The sequence below is a fragment of the Sorex araneus genome, chromosome 3 (genome assembly GCF_027595985.1).
Source record: "Sorex araneus isolate mSorAra2 chromosome 3, mSorAra2.pri, whole genome shotgun sequence".
Lineage (NCBI taxonomy): Eukaryota > Metazoa > Chordata > Mammalia > Eulipotyphla > Soricidae > Sorex > Sorex araneus.
The window spans coordinates 211,251,626-211,277,721 of NC_073304.1; the positions used below are offsets into that span (position 1 = coordinate 211,251,626).

General features: G+C 35.7%; 1 non-coding gene across 1 annotated transcript; it reads left to right on the plus strand.

Annotated features, from left to right (window-relative positions):
* Positions 1-18,558: 18,558 nt before the first annotated feature.
* Positions 18,559-18,661, plus strand: LOC129404097 (small nucleolar RNA U13). Its single transcript, XR_008629689.1, has one exon. It is a non-coding gene; the product is annotated as a small nucleolar RNA U13 (small nucleolar RNA).
* Positions 18,662-26,096: the final 7,435 nt, after the last annotated feature.

The window sequence follows — 26,096 nt, forward strand, 5'->3', positions numbered from 1 at the left end:
GGTACTCTGGGTTACTTTTAGCTTAGTGATCTGGGACCACCCCTAGCCACGCTGGTGATCCAAAAAGGGTCAACCGTGTGCAAGGCAAATTGTCTCTCAAGCCCATCTCTTTCAGAACATTTATTATGCAAAGTTTTCTTTTTTTTTTTGTGCACCACATGCCTGTGCTCTGGGCTTACTTCTGGCTCTGAGCAGGATCTGTCCCTGATAGAGACTCAGGGGACCTATTGTGGAACTTGGGATAGCTGCATGATAAATAAGTAACTTATCTAGTGTACTATCACTCTGTCTCCATAGCACACCTAATTTTTGTAGGTTATTATTTTGTTTCTGACTCCCCAGTTTATTTTCTTGTCCCCCATAAAACTACTACACTTGTTTGACATTACTTAACAAACTGCTCAAAAAAAGCATTTTTTAAAATCAGCATTTTTAATATAATTTAATATATATCATTTAATATATCACAAGGGATACAATGTTTCTTGCTTTGAAAATACGAAATGTTTTCTGCTTTTATACCTTAATTGTTTTGTTTTAGCTAGCAATGACTACTTTTCAATTATTTTGTCAATTCATGCCATCATGCGTTTACTTTTCAAGTTACTTTTTAAAACTACTTAACAGAAAATCTAGATTTAGAGAAATATGTTTTCATAAGTCAAACTCAATATCATATCTGGGGGGTTAAGTTAATCTATGAATATAAGGCAATGGATATAACAAGCTTAATGGAGTTTTGTTTAACTAAACCTTGAACAAGTTAATCCTAAATAGTATATGAAATTGTAAGCAGACAGATATCACCAAGATTTTTTTGAACAAGAAAAGAAGTAGATTATTAAGCATTAGTTTCAGGAACCTAAATTAATTCTTAAAGTTGATCTCACTACATAAATTAAAGCTTTATGAGAAATAGAGGAGCAAGATTAGTGACAAATTATACAAACATGGAAATGAATGTTTGGTATTTGATATGGTTTTCAATTGTATGAAAAAATACATCATTAATGAAATGCTTTGTGTCTACATTTAAAATTAATACTTTTCTATTAAAAAGAATGCAATAAATTAGTTTGATAAAAATTATAACACATACCTAATAAATTATTTCTAAACATAAAAGAAATCAAAACAAAGTATCAGTAGAAATGGGCCATGTATATATTTTTTACATACACATATATGCATATATAAAATATTACGTATATGTGTGTGTCTTAGGTACTTTACCTAGAAAGAATATTGAACTTTTATGAAATGGAAAGATAACCAATGCTTTTCTTAATTAGGAAAGTGTAAACTAAAATAACACTTTGTGATTTATTATCCATGGTATTGTTAAAAATTAATACTCTCTTGCAAACATGAGCAATACCAAGTGGAAATTCAGACCATTATACATTGCTGATGGGGATATAAATTGGCATTATCACTTTGGAGAACAATCAGGACATCTCTACAAAAGGAATACATGCATATTCTATCACCGAGTAGTTCTACTTCCTTCTGCTTTCCCTAGAGACATTTTTTGAGCTTGTGTCCAGGGATATTTATTGCAGTACTGTTTAGAAGCAAAACATTGATAATGATAAAACTTTTCCAGTGGAGGAATGGACAAGTATACCATGACTTATTAATAAAGCAACACTATCAATTAAGTGTTAGCTCTATGTAAAAACATGGTTAAGATTTAGAAGTATAAATCTATTGGAAAAGCAATTTTCAAAATGACAGAAATGATAAGATATAATTTAAATAATGGTTTTAAAATGCACAAATGTTTTACATAAATATCCATGTAATAAAAGCATAAAATTGTGTATGGGATAGTGTGTACTCATAAGAGTAGCAGTTAATCTCTGGGAAATAAACTATACTGAAGATATAGGGTTTGACTTTCATTTAAAAAAATACCTTTAGATAGAAGAAATGATATATAGATTTAACTAATATGATGTTTAATTTATGATAGACAACTATGTTATTTACTACATTTCAACTATTTGATCATTCAAGATGGCAAAAACCCTGGAAACATTCTGACTACACTAGCTAATGTGAACCAAATATATCTAAACACCAAGGCTAAACATCCTTCTCATTTAGTTATTTGCAATAATTATTTACAAAATGCTAAAATGCTATCATGAATCCTCAATAGCAGAACCCCACTTTGAGGCAAATGCTAATGGGTAAAACATTTATGAAACACCACTGTTTAACAGATTCCTTGTTCCCAGGCGCAAACTGGGATGCAAGAAAGCAGTGTGGGACCCACTCAAAGATACAAACCATCAATATCTCAAGCAAATACAATGGGAGGCAATACCCTACACTTGCTCCTCTACTATGTCTCATCATATCCCTGCTCTCATGGTCAAAGCCAACGTGTGAAACTGTAGCAGCTCAGCAAAATATTTATCAGTATCATATCAGTTAGCATCGTAGCAAAAAGAGACTCTCCTAGTCCTGACTGCCAGGCCTGATCAAACTTCCCATAGAGAGAGTCTTACATCCAAAAACGAGTAAATAAACCAAACCAAGGATAACACTGTGTCTTTTACTCTTTGAAGTCCCTTCTTTACAAGAATTATATGTCCCTAATTAACTTTTCTTCTTCTTATATAAAATTCAGTGATTTTTTTTCATAAGCCCTTATACCCTAACACCGTTCCCAATAGCTTCTCCATAAGCCAGGTCAGGAAGCAGCATAAAATATCATAGGTTAATTTTCTACATAGAAAAAATTTCGTATAATTCATTCAGCTTTACCATAAACTTAAAAATTAATAGGATGATCAATTAGTACTTAAAAAGAATTTGAAGCAGTGTTCAGCATATTGGATGGTCAGTAAATGTCGGTTGCTAATCTCATGTAATGTAAGACTCAAATCAGAAGTCACCAACTCTCAAAATTTCAAAGAACAAGTTAGAAATATAAAGGGCCAAAAACTGAGTTAGACACCATCAGGCATTGCATTCCTTACCTGTTATTTTACTTACCTAGAGATTGATTTGTCTTAGCTCAGCTGAAGAATCGTGTGTGTGTCTGTGCGTCTCTGTGTGAGTGTGTGTGTGTGTGTGTGTGTGTGTGTGTCAGAGGGGGGCTTTATGCATCCCAAGATTCTAGGGGACACTCCTGCCAATGAGCAGCCAATTAGGTAGTGGTGTAATGCTAAGACCTGAGGATTAGATGTTGTTTGAGCCTTTCAGCGCCAGGGACCACCCAGTGCCACATCTAGGATGCTCTTGAGTTCTTCAAGGCTGAACCCAGCCAGGCTTTCTGGAAGCCATGTGATGCTGGGGATGCAGCTTGGGCCCTAATCTCTGTCCTATCTTCTTGTCCCTCTGGTACATAATCTTGATAAACAGGCCCATGCCTTTACTATCTTATAAATGACTAGAAAAAAAAAAGGAACAAAAGCATTGATGCTAGCAACAACTATGCACCAACAAGCAAATATTGCCGAAAGACTACACTGTAGAGATGAATATTTCAGTACACCATGCAACTTTTTTTTAATGAGGTAAATAATCTAGAAAAATGTCTAATTTGTGCTTAAAAAATGTTACAAGAATTTCTGCCGTGACCAACCTCACGGAGTTGTTTTGAGGTTTATAGAATAAATATATAAATATTAAGCTACTCAAAAGTCCAGAGCCTGCCCCTGATGAAGGCACCGTTAGTTTTCTATGTTAAAACATGGTTCACTTGCACAATATTTGGTATCTTATTATTTAATAGTTACAACTTAGTCGTCTCCATGAGGCTCATTTATCAGTCAACTTAAATATACCCTTGAAAATTAGTATAATTACACTAGTCTGTGACATTGTAACTCCACATATACAATTAAACATTTATAACTATGATCACCATTTCTAAACGAAATCATTGCATGACAGATTCCTCAAGAATTTAGATTAATGAGAAATTTTAACAACATTTAAATTCTCTGTAGATACTACCTCTGCGGAGCTCTCAATGTTTGAGAGAAATTTTCCACTGAAAATAGTGTTCCCATTTGATATGATATACTTAGGTTATTTTGTGGTGATGGTCGGATCTAATAGAACTTAAAAATAATTTCATATAAATCAACTTTTAAGAGGAGTAAATTCCAGGGATTAATGTATAACATCATGACTTGAGTTGACATTGTACTACATCTTTGGAAGTTGTTATTAATAAAATGTTGCTATGACAGTAAAGTTTCAGTGTTCTCCCCAAAGCAACAAGATAGTAATTATGTGCAGTCAAATACAAATTTATTATCCTTACTATGGTAAAAATTACAAAGTACGTACATGAATATGGTACGATATGTACAAATCAAATCATTATGTTGTGTTGCTAGCTGAATGAATGAATGAGGAGTCACAGTGTAAGAGGATTAACCACAGTACAAACATAGAACCCTTCTTTTAGTCACCATGACATTGGTGTTGATGTGTCTGGCAAAAGCAGGGTCTGTAGGTCTGCATGAATACTTTTTCTCAAAGGCATTACAGTCCTGCCAACTTCAGTAAGACAACCATCAAGATGTATGTGAGATTCACTTGATCTGCATAGCATAGTAGCCACCCACGATTTCAGGGAAGAGTTATTCTCAGGATAATTACATCCCCATCTCTGGATTTCCTAGATTGTCAGCCCCAGGATACAATAATTTCTGGAGAGGTTGAATAGGGAAGTAAAATAATTTCATTAGGAAATAGAGGAGATCACCTGTAAAACAAATGATAGAAATTATTCATAATTTGGAACGTACAAGGATTTCTTTACCAAATGACCCAGATTTAAAGTATTTATATGTATGTGAGTCTCTTTATAGGGTAGTTGTCAGGGTATCATAAAGGAAACATGACTGGAGGTCTACTTTTAGGGTCTTACCAAGGATTTTATTTTCCTGCTGAATGGTCCTCTGATGATAATGGATCCTGACCACTGGGTTTGTGGTTAGTGTTTCCAGCCTTAAGTTAGAGCTGACTGCAGAAACATCTTGATTTACATCTTGATTTCACCGCTTTTTAAAATTCATTACTCTCTCTGGCTACCTATTTTAATTGAGTAATTTACTTACACATTATGTCTCAAAGTTTGATATAAAACTGAATGATTATATACTTATAGTGTCATCTGAAAAAAGCACAGGAAAAACTGAATAGAAAAGAGAGTCTTTATTGGCATGAATACAACTTGAGCTCAGAAAACTGTCCACCAGTATGGGATAGAGAACAGCTACAAAGAGACGGAATAGGAGTCTGTTGGTCTTAAGCTCAACAGACATAATATAATGACAGTTTATCTATATTAATGTCATTTTTTTGGAAACTCATACATAACTCATGAGGTAGAATGGCAAGCAAGTGAAATTGCCCAGCAAACAATGACCATATGGAGCATATTCATGAAATGGCAGAAAAACATTGTGGGTGTGTTTTATAAATATAATAATGGAAATTAAGACAGATAAAGACCAAAAAAGACTCCACCACCAAGCAATGTCCACAGGGTCATTCTTATCAGTAGAAACGTGTTTTTAAAGTTTCACCTTGTCCCAATCAGAGTCAATTGAATGAAATGAAGAAATGGATAGGGGTAGGGGCCTTCTCCCAGAAAGAGGTTGCCATAACTTCAAACTATAAGGCTCAGGATACTTAGTTTTAACTTGTCCAAACTCCAGAGTCCTGAAGTTTCAGATGGGTGATGTGAAGAGGAAGAGAAGGTACAAAATCTGAGAGAATAGTTTTGCAAAGCAGTATCAGTTGCCTTGCCTCCTGCCTAATTTTTTTTTTTTGCTCAAAGCCTCTGACCTCTAATAGACACACCAAATGTATATGAGTTATGAAGAAGGCATTTTAAAAACAGCTTTACATGTAAGTTATAGTAAAAATAAAACTTGGATAATTGGTGAGAAGTAGGAAACAGTAAAGCAACCAAATCATGTATTTCTTTTCATGTGAAACTATAAGGTATGACATAAACTTTCTTGTATTAAAAAGAAATATGAGGGCAGAGAAATAATATATGGGTATTGTGCTTGCTTTAAATGCAGTTTTAACCCAAGTTTGATCCCCAGCACTGTATAAAGGCCCCCAAGCACCAGTTGGAGTAAACTCTGCATACAGCCAAAGAGAAAAATACATAAATATACATTTAATTTTATTTATTTAATTTTTTTGCTGTTTGGGTCATACCCAGCAATGTACAGGGTTTACTCCTGGCTCATACACTCAGTAATTACTCCTGGCAGTACTCCGGGGACAATATAGGATGCTGGGAATTGAACCCACGTCTGCCACGTGCAAGGCAAATGCCCTACCTGCTGTGCTATCGCTCCAGCCCTATAAAAGATGCACTTTAGATAAGTATTATACAATTATCTGCTCAGGTAGACTGCATTCTGACAATAATGTGCAGTTATTTAAGACTGTGGTTAATTTTATTTTAAGTCAAATCTAAAGTTCAATTTTGTGGGGGATTGGAGAGATAGTAGAGTTAGGGCACTACTTTGAATGCAGCCGGCCCTGGCACTACATATGGTTTCTTTAGCATAGAACCAGGATTACATCCCAAGCACTACATGGTGTGTCCCAAACTTCTCCCTTCCCCATAAAATAATAAAATTTTGTTATTCAAAAATTTTTATTTAAGTAGTGGGGCCATATCCTCCTATGCTTAGGGTTTACTCTTGGCTCTTACCTCTGGGGTTACTCTTGGCTGAACTAGGGGAAAATTCAGTACTAGGGATAGAATGCAAGTTGGCTGTGTGCAAAGCAAACAGTTTACCTGCTCCGATCACTTTTTCTGTCTCTTGGTCCTAAAATATAATTTGTGAGGAGCATAATGACTTTACTGGTAACGAAAAACAAACAAAAAAAATTTGATGTAGGAGGAAATTAGAAAGCCATGTAATACAAAGTCCTTAGCAATGAAACAAACAGCCCTGGGTAAAATGGCAACACCTCTCCTGGAATATGGCTTTATAGAGTGCTTGGGAACTATTGCTTCTCTAAGCTCTTCCTTCCTGCTGTGGCTGTAACATTGAAATCGCGCTCTACTGGGGAACACCAAGTAATATGTGATTGGAGATCCTGTGCGGGAAGGGAGATGCGTGCTGAAAGTAGACTAGAGACTGAACAGGATGACCACTCAATACCCTATTGCAAACCACAACATCCAAAAGGAAAGAGAGATATCAAATTGGAATGCCCCACCACAGAGGCGGGGTGGTGTGGGGAGGGTGGGATTGAGGGGGTGGGAGGGATACTGGGTTTATTGGTGGTGGAGAATGGACACTGTTGGAGGGATGGGCTCTCAAACATTGCATGAGGGAAAAACAAGCACGAAAATGTGTGAATCTGTAACTGTACCCTCACTGTGACTCACTAATTAAAAAATAAATAAATTTTTAAAAAATTAAAAAAAAAAAGAAATCACGCTCTACTACCCTACATTAGCTAGAATTTTCGAAAAGGAGCTGAGAGAGTTAGTCTTGGTTTTGATTAATTAACACTAGCACTTAGAGGCTACTGCTTCTGCTACTAAAATTTCATTATCAAGATGGTGTGTAATTATTCATAAAATTTATTTTGTTCTAATAACTAAGATGAAACTTGGACAAAAAATATGTACTGTGGTCAGATTGTCCTAGCCTTTCCTTTCCCTTGCCCCCAAGCCTAACACATTTTATTCAGATTTTCAACTAAGGTGTGTGCTTCAGGGGATCGGACCACAAGGAATTTGTTCATTTAACATAACACCCTATTTTACTGTTATCTTTCTCCTTAAAAATAATCTTCTTTTTGACTGTGGATACTTTGAGGATAGGAATCTAAAATCTTTAAACTTGCCAATTTATTGCCACAAAAGTAAAATGTCCAAGAGGTCTTCTATTTTCCAGCCCACTTGTCCTGTTCTTCATGACAATTACTTATTAGTTACTAAGTGAAATCTGTTAAAATTCTTCTGTGATGTTGTTTTCCATCATTCACATTCTCAACCTTTCCACTTATGCAGGAAATTTTTGAATTAGTTATCATTTTCCAGTTTTTCACTTATGTCTTTTGATCCAAGTAATGTCCTCTAAAGAGTCAGTTACGAAAGTGATAACTCTTAAATAAGTGCTCTTTGTCTATATTCCTTCTCTGTAAACCTCCAGAAATGCCTTATTGCTTTCCATTTTTGTAGATCTCCTATAAACTATATACCTTACATTATAAATATTTTTCCATTTCATCATTACGTCTAATATTCAATATTGATTTGTTCATCATATAACCTCTAAGAATTCTCAAGTAGCCACATATGCAAAATGCTTATTTCCTGAACGTGAGCCTCTGAGATTCAGATAATGGGTTCTTGATATTTAGTTATAAGTAATTATGGGTTTTCTATCACAAAGATCCCTACTGTTTATGATCATAGACTTACTGTCAAATTAAATATTTTCCTAATAACTTTGATAATTCTATTCCTGCTTATGTATATAATGTTCAGGATTAGTATGATTATTTTTAGAATTCCATAAAGATCATCCAACAAAAAAGATTACATATGTGGAGTTTGATATCTCTTGAGCAACTAGACAACTTTTAAAGTTTCTTTTTGCCTTAATAGTTGATTCAAGGTGGCTGACAGTTAACATTTTATTTATCACTTCTTAACCATTTTGCATGGAAATAAATTGAAATGATAAACACTGTGCTTCGAAGTGATGTCACTGTGGCTCTCCAAGTGACTTAAGTGAAGTGGGGAGGAAATAGGAGAGAGCCTCGAGAAGGGAATCTGCTTTCTATCCTGCTGTTGTCCCAGGACTGGCTAGGGAAATCAAGGACTGATAAATTCTCTGAAAACTTCACTCCTCTACACCTCCACGAGGCAGCTGACAAGCTGAGCCGATGTCCACTTAATTTGTGTAGCCTGGGTGTTGATCCCTATCACCCTATTTCTCGGAAGCTCTGGACTCATGCTGGAGTGAGGATTTGTTCTTTGCTGCAAAGGAAAGTCAGACCTAGCCCTTATCCAGTCTCTCAGATTCGTTGTCTTTCTCTTACAGAAAAATTTCAGTAGGAAAGAAGCAGCAAAGTAAAAGCAGGTTTTATGGGCCTGGAGCCATAGCACAGAAAGTAGGGTGTTTGCCTTGCATGTGGCCAACCCGGGTTCGATTCCCAGCATGCCATATGGTCCCTGGAGCACCGCCAGGGGCAATTCCTGAATGCAGAGCCAGGAGTAACCCCTGAGCATCGCTGGGTGTAACACAAAAAGAAAAACAAAAAAAAAACAGGTTTTATTTAGAAATTCTAGGGAAAAGGAGTGAAGAGAGAGATGATAATGTGCTCAAAAGAACAAGATCTTCTTTAAAAGGAGAAAGATCCCATATAGTAGTAAGGTGTGAAAGTACACGTCTCAAGAGGAAAATGTAGGTGGCATGTGCATGCAGGCAACATGTGCATGAGCTAGCAATACACAGGCACTAGGCAACACATGTGCTGGGGCAGCATATATATGTGCCTCCTTTGTTTTAAGTTTCTTCTAAGCTTCTTCCCATGGAGTCTTCCAGCTAGGTTAGAGTTCTGTGCTTTTGTGGTTGTGAAGAGGAAGAGTGGGGGGAAGTTGGTGGTCTTCTTGACATTTCTTTCCTCGTCTTGGTTCCTGGTGGAGTTTCTGTCTTTAGGGGGTCCAGCCTTCTCTAAGCCTCCTAAGGCAAAAATTAAAGGTCTTCTCAAGCCTTAGTTTCTGTGTCCACACAGTGGATCCTAGCATCCTTAGGGCCAGTTGGTATTATTACTGCCAAGAACTCATTGCCATGGGGATAGCAGTGTCCCTTCCCTAGCCGTCTCCCTACTTCACAAGTTAGAATGGGTCTTATCAACAAACTAAGTGGTAACTTCTTGAAGATGGAATTTAAAAAAAAACGTCAAATATAACTATCTTAGCACCCTGATATTTAAATTAAATAAAGGGCAACCAAAAAAGAATGGAATGCTTTATAGAATTGCTCCATTTTAAGATGAGAGAAAATCATGCAGAGGAGAATATAGTCATGGTATAGTCAATAGAGAATTAGAAAAATAAAAGGTTTTTTTTAAACTTTATTCTCAGAACAAACTTTTCCTTCACTTTTGTTTGCCTACAAAATAAATCACAAATACATCCAATCAGTTGTAAAATATAAACTGAAACAATGTTCTAAAGATACCTAAGGATACCAGGAATTGTGCAAGCTGACACGAAGAGGACAAGCTACCCACCGTTGTAGAAACCCAACTTATTTCATGCTGATCTCCCTTTGAGGTTTGAGAGTTCACCCTTTAATGGGTGCAACATCTTAATGGATGCAATTAGCTCTCTCTTTTTGTGTGCATATTTCAGAGTTGTTTGCTATTGCTTGCCTTTTTAGGGAACAGATGCTTGGGAATACATGTATATATGAAGTTCATTATTGGGTTGACATTAAGCAGAAGTAGTGAGAGAACTTCTGCCAACCAGATTCCCAGAAGGGAAATCAGCCACAAAGGCAAAAATCAAGTTATTTAACTGATCGTATAATTAGTTCAATCCGTGTACACAAAAATATATTCTGGGGAATAAATAGAAATTAATTCTACAAAAAACTGAGCTTTCATTTTATTTTACATTACAACTGATTCTATGTTGCCTAAATTCTTTGACCATATGAACATTTTAAGTCATTTGTCAGAAAGGGGAAGGAATCTAGCATTTGGGAAAAGATTATCTGTAAGAGTCTATACGACAAAAAAAAAACACAATAAAACTACATGATCCAACTGCATTGGAACATCATCCATATATATATAATTATATATAATATATATATTTATTAGTGGATCACCATGAGGTACAATTACAGAGTTATAAATTTTTGTGCTTGTATTCGAGTCACACAATGGTAGAGTATCCATCCCTCGATCAGTGTCCATTCTCCACCACCAATAATTCTAGTATCCCTCACACCATCCCCACCCTATCCCCTCCAACCTCATCCTGCCTCTGTGGCAGGGCATTTCCTTTTGTTCTCTTTCTCCTTTTGTGTGTTGTGGTCTGCAATATAAGTATTGAGTGGCCATCATGTTTGGTCCATAGTCTACTCTCAGCACATATCTCCCATCCTGAGCGGGTCCTCAGAACCCCCTTTACCTGGTGTTTCCTTCTCTATCTGAGCTATCCTCTACCCCAGCATCACACACATTTACCAATAGAGAGTTAAAATGTTTTCCTACATAATGTCCCCTATTGTTTCCCCATAGGTAATTATTATCAGGACATAATATGGTTGAATGATTAAGGGAAGATTTAAGTAAGGAAGAAAACATTGTCTTTTGAATAAATTAAAGGAACTTATCAATACATTCCATTGACAACTTGGGCTAAATATATAGGCATGGATTTTCCGAGCACAAATCAAAGTGAACACAATAATTTGGGATTGTGCTTAAGTAATTAATGTATGTTTAGTCATAAAAGGCTCTGCATATTATGTGCTTGATTGGGCTTTGTCAGTGACTAAAACACTCCCTGTATTTGCTATACTACCAGTACCAAACAATCACTAGAATGCTCTTGAATGACGTGTGGTAGGGTACCAATGACTGCAGGTAATAGAAAAAATGAATCAGATCTTTCAAAACACTTAGCATCTCACAATGTCCTTGGCCAGTTATAGACACAATGTTTCTCTTGCTTACATAAAATAATTGACCATAATCTTGTCATCTTAGGCCAAGATTTCTATCGGATTTGTGATTTGTAAACTTGAGTGGAATGAGTTTATAGTTTGTCTCTAACAGTTGGACAAAACCCAGGTAATGCAGAAATTTGTGACCTTGGACCCTGGGCTCAACAGGACCAGGAGCGGAGATCCGCTGCCCATTCCTCTCAGTCTCTGGTGACCCAGGGGTCACACCTATAAGCCACCTCCTGCTGGTGCCAGATAATCTCATCATCAGCCACCATCCAGATTAAACAGCTTTTTCTCCTGGAAGGGAGCAACATGACGCCTCCCATTGCCATGCCATTGGACTCTGTGCCAGGCTATTTCACTAGGGACGTCCCAGAGGGGTCGGCTGAGAGCCCTTCCCACACCACGGGACCTAGTCCCGGGAGCCAAAAACCTCCATAACCCAACTGCTACCATGCTCAAGGCCGTTCCCCACACGCTAGGGCCGAACCTCACAAACGAGTGAACATATTCCTGGACTGTGGTGGATGCATTTGCAGCCTCATGACACATCATAAGACACTCTCTACCCATTCTCCATAAGTACCACACCACGTCTGATGGGGTTCAAATAGTAGGCAACAAATCATAGAGGGAAAAAAATATATATGCATATACACATATTTTCTGATATATATATATATAAAAGCTCACATCACTTATCCTTTAACAACACGTTAGTGATATCCTAAAAAATGCTTTAATGGCCCCTGCCAAAATAGAACAATCTTCACACTGTTTCCTCTATGGATACATTTTTGTAGTATTTTCAGCACTTTTACATAACAGACAATACAAAAAATATTAATTTGGTTGTGTTTTGAGACAGAGATTGGGGCTTGAGATGGAAACATCCCAAATTTGGTGGTGAGAAGGTGTAATGGTGGTGAGATTGGTGTTTGAATATTAAATGCAATCAAATATTGTGAACTACCTAATAAAATAAAAAAAAATAAAGTTCTAACAGTAAACCATTAGTTAAGGGTAGTGTTTATAAATACAGCAATATAGACATAATTATCATGGGGTCATCTATAATCAGAGACTTTTCTTATTAAACTATCAAATATTCTCCAGAAAAAAATTCAACATCATACAAGTTGTAAAAACAAAGGGTCATCTGATTTACCTTCTACTGAGTCAGACTTTTCTTCCTAATTTCTAATTCTGCAGGTTTTTTGGTTTTTTTTTTTGTTTTTTTCACTTTTTGGGTTACAACCCAGCAATGCTCAGGGGTTACTCCTGGCTTTACACTCAGGAATTACTCCTGGCGGTGCTTGGGGGACCATATGGGATGCCGGGGATCGAACCTGGGTCGGCCGAGTGCAAGGCAAACACCCTCCCCTCTGTGCTATCGCTTCGGCCCGTAATTTCTAATTCTGATATATATGTTTTAGAGCCTCTTAAACTTTCTCTTGACTATTGGTTGGTTTACCTTTTCCCTAACAATGAAAATTGTACCCAACTTTTGTAACTTTTTATTCTAAGAAATAATAATATATTATAATCAGAGCCTCAAAATATTCTGACAGTCTATCAATAAACATGGGTGTTAGAGAGACTTGACAGTAAACGAAGTTCTCCCATCACCTGAAAACCGAGTGGGACCCCAGCCATCTCACTGTCATCACTGTCATCCCGTTGTTCATCGATTTGCTCGAGTGGGCACCAGTAATGTCTCCATTGTGAGACTTGTTACTCTTTTTGGCATATTGAATATGCCATGGGTATCTTTCTGTGTGGGCAAGATACTCTCGATAGCTAGCCAAGCTCTCCGAGGGGGATGGAGAAATCGAACATGGGTGTATACGGTGATAAAAAATTAATTCTATGAACAATTTGTAGCTTTATGAACCAGGGTTAGTACACCAAGAACGGCAAGTTGAAGTCACTGGCTTCTTCCTTTTTACTAAAATGACAAATCAAAAGAAATAAACCTTAAAACTGAGAGAGTGTGATATCAGCGTAATGTTTGATCCTTCAGATCACTATTTCACCCCCCAATTCAGGAGGCCGCATGAAGCACACAGCCACATAGCAGCTGTGTATTTCTTCTACATATCGCATTCTGTGGCCAAAAGACTTTAAAAAAATACAAGTCATACAATTTCCACGACATTGTAAATATTGATATTTCAAAAATAAGAATTATATGTTTATTTTTTAAATGTAATCAATTTAATACCAGAATAAATTGATATTTTCTAATAGCAACTTATAAAAGTGAACGAAAGGCTTTCCTTTAGAAGTCATGTTTTACATCTTTTTTCATCCTGACCATATATATTTCCATTCTCCTTCACATAAAAATGAAGTCATTTTTCTTAAAAATCTCTTTTGAAAAAAAAAAAAATTGGGGCTGGAGTGATAGCACAGCGGGTAGGGCATTTGCCTTGCACGAGGCCAACCCAGGTTTGATTCCCAGCATCCCATATGGTTCCCTGAGCACCGCCAGGGGTAATTCCTGAGTGCAAATCCAGGAGTTACTTCTGTGCATCGCTGGGTGTGACCCAAAAAGCAAAAAAAAAAAAATCTCTTTTGTTGTATTTTTTTGGGGGGAGGGGTCAGAGAGTGGAGGCATTTTAGGTTGCTCCCAGTGATGCTCAGGAACCAGCAGTGACAGGGATCAAATTGAGATCTACCATACGTAAGTCAAGGATCTTAACCCTTGCACTATCTCTCAGACTACATAGAATCTCTTTTGCCTGATTTGTTGAGTACATGCTTACATTTGGGGGGTAAACGTCACTGTCACTGTCACTGTCATCCCGTTGCTCATCGATTTTCTCAAGCGGGCACCAGTAATGTCTCTCATTGTGAGACTTATTGTTTCTGTTTTTGGCATATCAAATACACCACGGGTAGCTTGCCAGGCTCTGCCGTGCTGGTACAATACTCTCGGTAGCTTGCCAAGCTCTCCGAGAGGGGCGGAGGAATCGAACACAGGTCGGCTGCATGAAAGGTGGAACGCCCTACCGCTATGCTATCGCTCCAGCCCGGGGGGTAAAAGTAATTTCAGCAATTTTTAAGTGTGACTATGAGGCTCCAAGTATTAAACAATTCCTTTGATAGCAAGTTGTAATCTTTTCCCAAATGAGCTAAATTCAAGTACTTTTGATAAATTATTAGAAATTTATTGTGTAACGAAATACATTATTTCGAATGAGTTTGGATATATGTGGATAAACCAAAATAGTTCAACATTGCGTTTTTTTGTATTTTGTGTATGAGATGTTTTTACAGAGAAACATTGATGTGGACAAGTTGTACAGAATGAAAATAATTCATTTTAATGTCAATTAAGTTTTAAATATAGTTCTCCAAAGACAAAATACCATGCAGTGATATATTATCAAGATAATATTACTATCCATCAGCAGACAACCAAAATTCCATTGCAACAAGCTGTTCTTGTGAATAATTAAGTTACTATAATAACCCATTTCTTAAATTTTGTAGTGAGAAAAAATCTTTAAAATTGCAAAATTGCTGGAGGATTCTACATAGTATAGTGGGTAACATGCATGCTTTGCATAACTCAGACCCAGGACCTCCCATACGGTCCCCAAAGCACCACAAGGAGAGGTCACTGAGCATAGAACTAGAAGTAACCCATATGCACTGCTGGGTGTGGCCAAAAAACAAACCAAAAAACCAAAATTGCCTTTGATTGTGTCTTTCACTCTTCCACCTAAAGGCACCTTATTTCAACTAACATAGTTTTAAAAAAGTTTAAGAAAATTGCAATGATTAAAAAGAACTTTTTATAAAAAAAAATACTTCGGAATTTTTACACTATCAATTTTATTAAATATATTTTTATAAAAAAATTGGAAATGCATTCTTTGTTTATCCAACACAGGAAAAAAATCATGTTTAGTTTTAACTTGCTCTGCCTGAAGGTTGGAATCATTCTAATTAGTTGAGTAATCCTTCTGATTAATTGGTGTCTGAAGTTCTAAATACTTGCACTTAATGCAATTATCAGACCTACTGCAAACTATCAATCACTCTCAAACTAATATGTTACTTGTTGATAAGTCACTTAGAATATGGAGGATGGGGAAGAAAGACAAAAAGAAGAAAGAAATGGTGGAACATGGGAAGAAGATAACTAGAAATAGAAAAAGAAAAAGTAGGGAGAATGGAAAAGAAAACTGTTAAGGGGAGAGTGGCAGTGAATTTGTCATATAGATGAGATGAGCTACCTTCAGTGCCCATTAACAATGCTGTCTTTGTTTCATGTTATAATGTATATATACTCTGTAAAAATTTTTTTTGCCTTGGTCTTGTCATAGAAAAATTAAAGATATTATCTAAAAATACATTGTTCTTATCATACCACTGTATATGTGAATGCAGAAAATATTAAGCCTTGAAAAATATTCCATAATGATGCTGCCCTTTGATTTTAGCACAAATATAGCATTGTAGTACTGTCATCCCGTTGTTCATCAACTCATGCTTGATGTTACTGGAGCACAAATATGTAAAGGGAAAACTTCTTTAGGTTTCTAGTGTTTTAAAGTTTTAAAATTTTCCCCAGATACTTATCGACTGGTGTATAATAAAACTTTGGCTTAATACCTTCCAAACAATCAACCAAAGTAAATTTTGGGGTGTATGAGAGTTATGCCTCCATTTTGAGATATGAAAGAATGGCTCTCATGAAAGGAAGGAAGAGAAGACAGGAGAGGAAAATCTGCTTAATATCTCAGTAAACCTATTTTCAGGAAGATTCTTCTTTTTTGTTTTATAAAGTCACATGACTTCATATAGAGTTATTTCACTTATTTTTTTCCGTGTCCTCATATCTCTTGGTTAGTCCTAGTATACCGTTGGTGACATATGCACCCCATTCTATATCAAATTCATTATGTCCAAATGAAAGACATCTTTCTAAGTGTTTGCAGATACATCTTAAAGACATTACTGCTTTGTTCATTATTTAGCCATGTATCTTTTAAAATAATCTATTCTAATAAATAAATCCTTAGAGATTTTCTCATTGTTTAAACGTCATAGAATATAATTAAACAAACCTAAATGGCATTGTCTAGTATGTGCCTATAGTAGGGATAAAAGGGGGTGATTATAGGCCAGTGGAACCACTATACTGTTCATGTTTGACCCAAAACATCAAAACATCATAGAGCCATGACTATAATCTGTGAAACACAGTGATGTTTGGAACATCTCCAGTAGCCCAGGGTAAAATATGGAGACCAGAAGTGACTCCGAAGAGAAAATGAAACAAATTTCTTCCAGGATTTTACAGCAAGGCCCTTCCCTCAAGCAAGTAGCATCTTCCATCTAATCCATCTTCAGCATTTTCCCCATCTCTATTCTTGCCTTGCTAGCACACTATTATCTCTCTCCTGTCTTATAATAACCTCTTGGCAAGCTTTCTATTCTTCCACTCTTGTATCCTTATGATCTATTTTTAGATTTAATCAAATACTATTAACTCTTTTCTTACTGGTCCCCAATGTTTCATTATATTGAAAATAAAGACCTTGTTACTATTTCCAAATCCTAAACCTGCTCTGACTTCTGCTCACAACTCCAGTCTAAAATTCAGTGTGTCCCGTCATTCTAGATACTACATATATAAATTTCTTTCTGTCCTTTAAATGCTCAAACTCATTCTTATCTTTAGAGTGGTTATATGATTATAAGCCTTAGTGCGTTTCTACTTCTCATTCTCTAATTACCCAACTTTATTTTCTTATTCTTCACATATAAGAGAGTGTTGATATGTCTGAATGTGCTTGTTTCACTTTATTTGTTTACTGTATTTAGGGGCTGGAGTGATAGCACAGCAGGTAGAGCGTTTGACTTGCATGTGGCTGACCCGGGTTCAATTACCTCCCACCCTGTTCTGATTCCTCCGCCCCTCTCGGAGAACTTGGCCAGCAAGTTACTGAGAGTATTGCTCCCGCTCGGCAGAGCCTGGCAAGCTACCCGTGGTGTATTCAATATGCCAAAAACAGTAACAACAAGTCTCACAATAGAGATGTTACTGGTGCCCGCTCGAGCAAATCGATGAGCAATGGGATGATAGTGATAATGACAGTGACTGTATTTAGATTTGGATATTATTTTTGTTCTGCTCAAGGATATATGTTCAGGTATGGAATATACTTAGGAAACCAATGAGTATGAGAAAGTGATGAGTATGTTTATCTCTATATAGTCAATAGTATGTTAGTATGGAAGAGATTGTTGGCTATTTTTATTTCTCTTTCTCTTAGAAATTTTTTCATAAGCATTAAACTAATGATAGGGGAAATAAATATAAAATTGAATTTATGAAATGCAAGACACTGTAAATGAAGCATACTTTTAAATTTTCACATTAAAATTATGACAGGATATATTAATATCAGTGATATTAATATAAGATAGGTTATATTTAAAATAGGTTATATTAAAATAGATTTAGGACAAGTTACACTAGATAGGTTATATTAGTATCCCTATGGTTAGTGTGATAGCAGCAATTTGAACTTAGAAGTATCAAATGTCATGCCCAGTTTTAAAATTCTCTAATAGTAAAAATATTAATTGTTGGTGGCTGATGCAGGTATATACTTTTGTCTTTTTGTATTCTGTTGGCAATAGACCAAGATTCAATAAAAATATAAATGTGTAAAGTCAGAATTAACAGTACTGTAGCTATATTAGCAATTATATCCAAAGTATTAACCATCTGTATTTTTTAAGACTAGATTGGTGACTGTGGTTTTTTGTTTCTAATATCTTTCTTCATCTTTATCATAAAAACAACCCATGAAGAAATATCTGGAGAATCATTTTCTGATTCATGAGCATGATAATTGTTTTTCACACACTTATGTGACATGTACCTCCCTTAAATCTTATTACAAATTTGGCATATTACCCATGTGATGTAAAAAAAATAATACAATAGTCTAAAAATAATTTTGCAAACTTGTGTACATGTTAAACTTTCATGGAATGAAATGAATTTATAAAGTTAAATACTGGATTTTCTTAGATGTTTTCATATAAGAAATGGACTTATTGAAGTGAGAGTTTTCCTCCTGGTTTCTGTCTTCAATGACCTTTCTAACCTTTAGTGGGTAGCACTGTAGCATTGTTGTTCTGTTGTTCATCGATTTGCTAAAGCAGGCACTAGTAATGTCTAGTAATGACTAGTAATGTCTCCATTGTGATACTGTTGTTACTGTTTTTTGGCATATTGAATATGCAATGGGTAGCTTGCCAGGATCTGCCGAGCGGGCAGGGTACTCTCAGTAGCATGCCAAGCTCTCCGAGAGGGATGAAGGAATAGAAACTGGGTTGGCCGCATGCAAGTTAAACACCCTATCCACTGTGCTATAGCTCCAGTCCTTTAGCTGGCAAGAGTAATTTAAAGATGTGACTAGTACAAGAGAATACAAGACAAAAAGTATTGTGTGCATTTAACATTTGTTAAAATATTAAGGTGGAGTGTGGCAAAGAGGATGTTGAAGCCAATCTTTGAAGGTTTTCATGAGCCTCATTCATAATTGTTGAGTGTTTCCATCAACTGGTCAGTACTTTAACTTATTTTATGTGTACTTTTTCTTAGAGGTACCTTGTTTAATATATACTAAATCATTGATATTGAACTCATAGTCAATAGCACTATTGTTTATACATAAATGAAACTTACACATAAATTATATTTTCTCCACATAAAAAAATCAGGTATCCTGTGCTTTCTGATAAGGTAGCACTTCACAAAATAATACACAAAAAGTCTAGAAAACATAGCACTAAGCATATTGTGAAAAGGGGCACTTCTTTTCTTATCTCTAACTGGAGGAACAGGAGGCAGACAGCATTGCCCTGTTTGCTGTAAGGTTCTCAGGGTATTCAAAAGTGCTCTTTAGCCCCACGCCGGCTGATGACGGGAAATAACCATCTTTTTTGGTTTGTTTTCCCTTTGTCAGGCAGCGTGGTGATTACTAAACAGGCGTGAACTCAGTGGCGCGGGACGAGGGGGGAAAAAAATAGAAAAGTTATGTAACAAACAGCGGGACTTAATATCTCTGCATTCTCAGCAATGGAGAGCCATCAAAGGCTTCCTTGACAGTGGTACTGTCTTTTCTTTTTTGGGGGGAAACCCTAGCAACAATAGTGAGTTATGTGTTGAAACATGGAATGTAACCAAGATAAAGCGTAAACGAAGTGAAACTTATCACTTACAAGGGCGGGGACTGGGGAGGCGGGAGGGGGCGGGAGGTATAATGGGGTGGTTGGTGATGGAATATGGGCACGGGTGAAGGGAAGGGTGTTTGAGTATTGTATAACTGACATAATCCTGAGAATTATGTAACCCTCCACATGGTGATTCAATAAAATTTAAATTAAAAAATAATAATAATAAAAAAGTGCTCTTTATGAATTCACAAATAACTGTGAAAGTAATTTCATGAGTGTTTAATAGTTGCAAACTTAACGTAAAAAAAGATACATTTACAGTTTCCAGAAAGATTATATACATATATATGGAGATGTTACTGGCGCCTGCTCGAGAAAATCGATGAGCAATGGGGTGACAAGTGATATCTATATCTATATCTATCTATATCTATATCTATATCTATATCTGCAGGTACTCATATACATAATATACATGTATATCATGTATATTTTTAAGGTGCTATTATTTATCTACTAATTTTTAATTTAGTCACCATGAAATTGTAAAGTTATTCATGCTTGGGTTTCAGACATACAATGTCTTATCACTTCTCCTTTCACCTGTGTACAGTTCCTTCCATCAAATCCCCCCATAACCCCTATTGTCTTCACCCACCAACTTTTACAGAACCCTTCAGTCAATAAAAAAAACAGGAAAATTTCTGTAACATTGTGAAACCTGGAGAGTGTCTTGCTGTGAAGTTAGTCAGAGGGAGAGACAGACACAGAATGATCTTTCTCATGTGCAGGTAAGTTGGAACACTGGTGGTGGGGAACACACAGTAATCAAGAGACAGGTGTTTGATAATTGTATGACTAAAACCCAATCATGAACAACTGTGTATTTCACATGCACATGGGAAATGAGTTAACATGCATGTAAGCCATTGAGTTTGAGTATGTAGTGTAGGTTCAATAGTTTAGTGTATGTTACTTAGCAAAAATAAGATTTAAAATGTGCTTGAGAATCAGTGCATTCATTTTAGATAATTCTTAGAAAGTATGTAAGTGCATTCTAGCTATATTAAAGTGACAATTGACTGAAAGAATTTAATAAACAACTGCATGCATGTGAAAGACAGATGCCTAAAGGAAGATATATTTTGAGCCAAAAATATAATCTCAAAATTCAGTATGTGAATTTCACTAGTCTGAGTTTGTTCTAATTATTCTGTATGGTTAGAACGTAGTTATTGAGTTATGGGAATCTGAATGAATAAACTAGAGAGTTAATGGAGAACCATATATTTTTTACCATGATAATTCATCCAGATTTTATTCTGAGATATGAAGGCAAGCTTGTGAAGAATTTCCCAGCATGAGAATGAATTAAGATTTGAGACTAAGGAAGATTATACTTGTGATGGGAAAAAAAGTAGATTGAAAGGGGTGACAAAACTATGAGTAAAAAATACCAGGAAGGAAGCTATTATAATAGTCTGGGTGAGTGAAAATAAGGTCCTAAAATGAGACAATATCCCTTCCTGATGGAAATGCATTCAGCCTAATAGCATCCTCAAAGACTGAAGAGTACTGAATTTATGTTATCAGTACATCACTCATTTGTTGCTTTTGAAACTTGTTTGGGCCACTATTCTTTCAAAATTATATTTCTATATTAAGCAGGCTCTTATCCATCTCCACAGGTGGAAACTTGACATCTCTATGGGCAATAGCAGACACATCATCTCTAAGTTACCATTCTTTTATTCCATCATTTAAAGATTTATTTGGTCTTCATGCTTGACTGCCTTTGCCCTCTTCCTTTCATGAAGAGTCAGTGCTATCTTTTAATGCCCACTCAACATCATTCAAGTTAGGCTTAACTCTTCTCACTCTCAAAAGAAAATTATATAGAACTAAACATCAGGAGATAAACATCTTTATTTCAGAAATAACCACCAGTGAAACATAGATGCTAATGCTAGTGATTAATTCCTTTTCTTATTTTGACATGTTAAAGCTATTATTCAATTATTTGTGTAAAACATATTAACTCTTAAGGAGGGGGTAGTTGGGAACATAATAAGTAGAATTTCTTCATAATGACAAGTGGAATCAAATCTCAGATAATCCAAGTAAACTCGAGTTCCAAATGATCTCCACTTAATTTAAAATAGAATGCTTTTTATTGATTAATTTAGGTCAAGAATTCAATGCCACAGCATTGTGGAGGAGGCAAAAGAATTATTTTAAAGAAACTTTTTATATGTTACAGTTCAATAAATTTGGGTGTGGAAGAGGAATTCAAGAAATACACTAAAACCCAAATTATTTATGACCAGCTCTTAATTTTTATTTCAATTATTTATAGATTTTATTTACCAACAGCATATAACTATTATTCAGTTTTATCAATAGCTATCTCATTAGGTTCTTAACTACTTTTTGTGTCATTTTGATTGCAGATTTAATTACAGTTTCTAGAAAATAAATTTAGTTTACTTAAAATCATATCAAATGCTAATCTAGTAGTTCAACATCTAAAGTATGATCAGTTTAGGCACCATAGCAACCCAATGTAAAATGCTATAATTGAATCAAAAAAGGAGGGGAATCCCATGATCAGATAAATCAGTCTCAAAACTCTGACATACTGAGCATGCTTTTCTGGAACTTTAGTTGCATGACACGGCAGACAACATAAGTCTGTAAAAAGGGATTTATTTTGTATATACAATAATGTTACATGGAGCAGTAGCACAGTGGGTGGGGTGTTTTCCTTGCACATGGATGACCTGGGTTTGAGTCCTCTGCCCCTCTCAGAGAGCCAGGGAAGCTAGCCAGAATATCCCGTCTGCACAGCAGAGCCTGGCAAGCTATCCGTGGCCTATTTGATATGCCAAAAACGTAACAACAAGTCTCTCAATGGAGATGTTACTGGTGCCCGCTCGAGCAAATCGATGAGGAAGGGATGACACTGACAGTGACAATTTTAAAATATCATGTTAGTAATAGTTTTTGAACACATTGCACCATCCTTAGTAATCAATGCAAAGTCTTCTCTGAAAATTCTAGGTTGGTGTGGTCTATATTCATGAAAATTACCAAAATAATGTGCTAGGAAGTATCAGAGCTGATATTCATATCTAGAACCTGCTTTAAAGACTATCTTCTTTGTCTATTGATCTTTGTTTGAGATCTTGATCTGACCACCCACTCTTAGTTTAACCATTTATTTCTTTGCTCACACAGCAAAACACAAGCAGTACATAAGGTAGACAATCTGGTGGGTGAGAAAATTTGGGAGGATTGTTTTAAAGCTGTCTTTGCATGACTGCATTGCTATTTTTATTTATAATGTAGGTAGGTTTTTATGCTTTTATGGAAAAATATGTTATATACTCAAACCATTCAGTATTTCTTGGTCATAAAAATTTGATATAAAATGTAGCACCTAGAGATGATACATTTTGAAGGTTGCATCATACAATTTGCTGACACAAAGTACAGGTTTAACAAAGCTTAATGCTCTTCCCTTTTCTATTCTTCCCCTGCTCTCTAGTCTTCAATTCAGATCACAGGTGAGGCAATCATATTAGTTCTGTTTTCTGCCCAAGGACATACTCTTTTGTCAACCACCCATATTGTAACTTGCAATACTAGTCACCAAGGTAACAGGATGGCTAAGTGGATGGATTTCTTACTCTATTGAAACAACTACGCAAGACAGGCAGCCTTAAGTAACAGTCTCTAAAATAAGAAAGCACATTTGTGAGGATCATTACATTTATACTTACTTAATTAATGATTTAAAGAATTAAAGATCAGAAATTCCAAAGAGGTAATGCTATTTATTCATTTACGTGGACCGAGTATTTAAATTTGTCTAAGGATTAGACTAGTTTGCAAATGACTTTAAAAGATGCATAACAATTGTGAATAGACTCTTTATTTTTAAGAGCTACTTTATAATTAATAATACTTAATACTTGCCACATCTGTGAATTCCAATTCTAAAACAATTTTATACTTAAAACTTTATAACTTTTATTATACTTAAAACTGAATTGGAAGTAGCACCAAAAATGGTTTCAGAGATATTATGTCATTTAAAAATGCAGATGAATCCATATTTGTTTTGGTTTTATAATACATAATATTTAAGGACACACATGTATAAATTGTAGGTGAAAGATAAATACACGTTTAAATGCATTTGACCATTTCTAAATCTTATTGTCCTATTTCAAATCCAAATCTGATATCTCACCTCCTTAGATACTTATTCTGCTAATATTACCTTTTACTTCCCTATACTAGTAAGAATTTGGTATTCTTTCCTCTATCCTTCTACAAATATTCATAATTATTTCTACTACACTTGTCACATCATTTTATAATGGATTTCAGATCCTTCTTCCTTAAGAGTTACTTTTAATTTTTTGTATGGGTCACTTATTCACTGTGTAATAATTTATTACAAACTAAGGCTAGGGACCTGTATAGGCATTGGTTTTAGCTTTAAAGAAATGTAAGCATTTTGAGAGAGAAGAATATTAATATAGTTAAGCCACTCTTTATAAAAGTGTTATTCAACCATAATGTTTTCTATTAGAGGAGTGTTTTCTGTAGAGTGAGTGTTATTCAACCAGATTGTTTTCTATATAAAACACAATTTATCATAGTGCAAAAAATGATAAATTCAACCCCAGGTATAAGGGTGAGTAAAAGTTTTCCTAAGATAGAAGTGAGAAGAGTTGTGGAGGAAATAGGCCTTACAGAAATAACATGAAACTTTTCTGCCCCAATGACTATTCTTTAATTATAAAAATATGTGCAGGTGTATAAATTTATGCATATTTACATGTATGCACATTTATATACATTATTACTGGGCTAAGTGATAAAATTGCTTTATAATTCTTGACATAGAGTGGCAATTCCTTGCATGTATCAGAATCTGGTTTGATTTCTACACTAGATATGGTCCCCTGAGCACAGAGCAAGGAGTAATCCCTAATAACTACCAGCTATCACCTAAAATCTTAACTATTAATAATAAATTTTTGAAATAGTTTTTAGCAATTACCTGTACCCTGGACCCTCATTGCGTTTATCTGCATTTGTAGTAAATAGTCTTCATTCACTATGGGATCTTTCCCCCTTAAACACACATATCTATTTCTGTTTTTAGAGGTTTTATTTTTTTCTATAAAACCCCAGGAATTTGTTGCTTCAAAATAGAGTGGTCTTAAAAATACTGTATTGAGAGTTGCCCTCAAAGCAAGTCCTCATATAAAGAGTGACTGTTGTTGATAGATAAATACAATTTCTGCTTCACCAGTTGTTGATGGTCCCATTCTAAAATATGTTCTATCCAGTTCCTCAGAATGTCTTTAGAAGAATTGAGCCTTATCAAGTATCTCCTAACTTAGAAACCCTTTTCAATATAATATAATATAATATAATATAATATAATATAATATAATATAATATAATATAATATAACGATCACGATCAACAATCATGAAACCCCGTTAATCACCGATTTCTCAGGCAGGCTCAGTAACATCTCATTTCGTCCTTTCCATGAGATCTTAGACGTCTCTTTCGACTCAGCCCTCCTAACAATGTTGCACTGGGGGCTCTTCAGGGTCAGGGGAATGAGATCCAGCTTATTACTGGATTTTGCATATGAATACACCATGGGAAGCCTGCAGGGCTGTCCCATGTGGGCAGGAAACTCAGAAGATTGCCAGTTCCTCCCAGAGGGAGAAGTAGGCTAAAAATATCTTCTGAAAGCTTGCTTTTAAATCTCACTCTGGATGCTGGCCATTGATGGGATTACACACACCTGTCGGTACCTTCATGCATGAGGCCTATCCAAACGTGTGGAGAGGGGCCTCCAGCATGGCTGTAGCTAGGTTCAGGTGGTCTCTTGCCTGCATGCCTGGCTGTCTTCCCCGGGGCCCCTCAAAGGGGATGGGCTCCAGCTTCCCTCCCCACCCCGAGCAGAGGTCCTGGCAGCCGAAGACCACCAGAACCTAGCTACAGCCATGCTGGAGGCCCCTCTCAACATAATATAATATAATATAATATAATATAATATAATATAATATAATATAATATAATAGTGGGATGAGAGACATGATATACAAAAGTCCTATATAATTTTTCCCTGACATTACATGT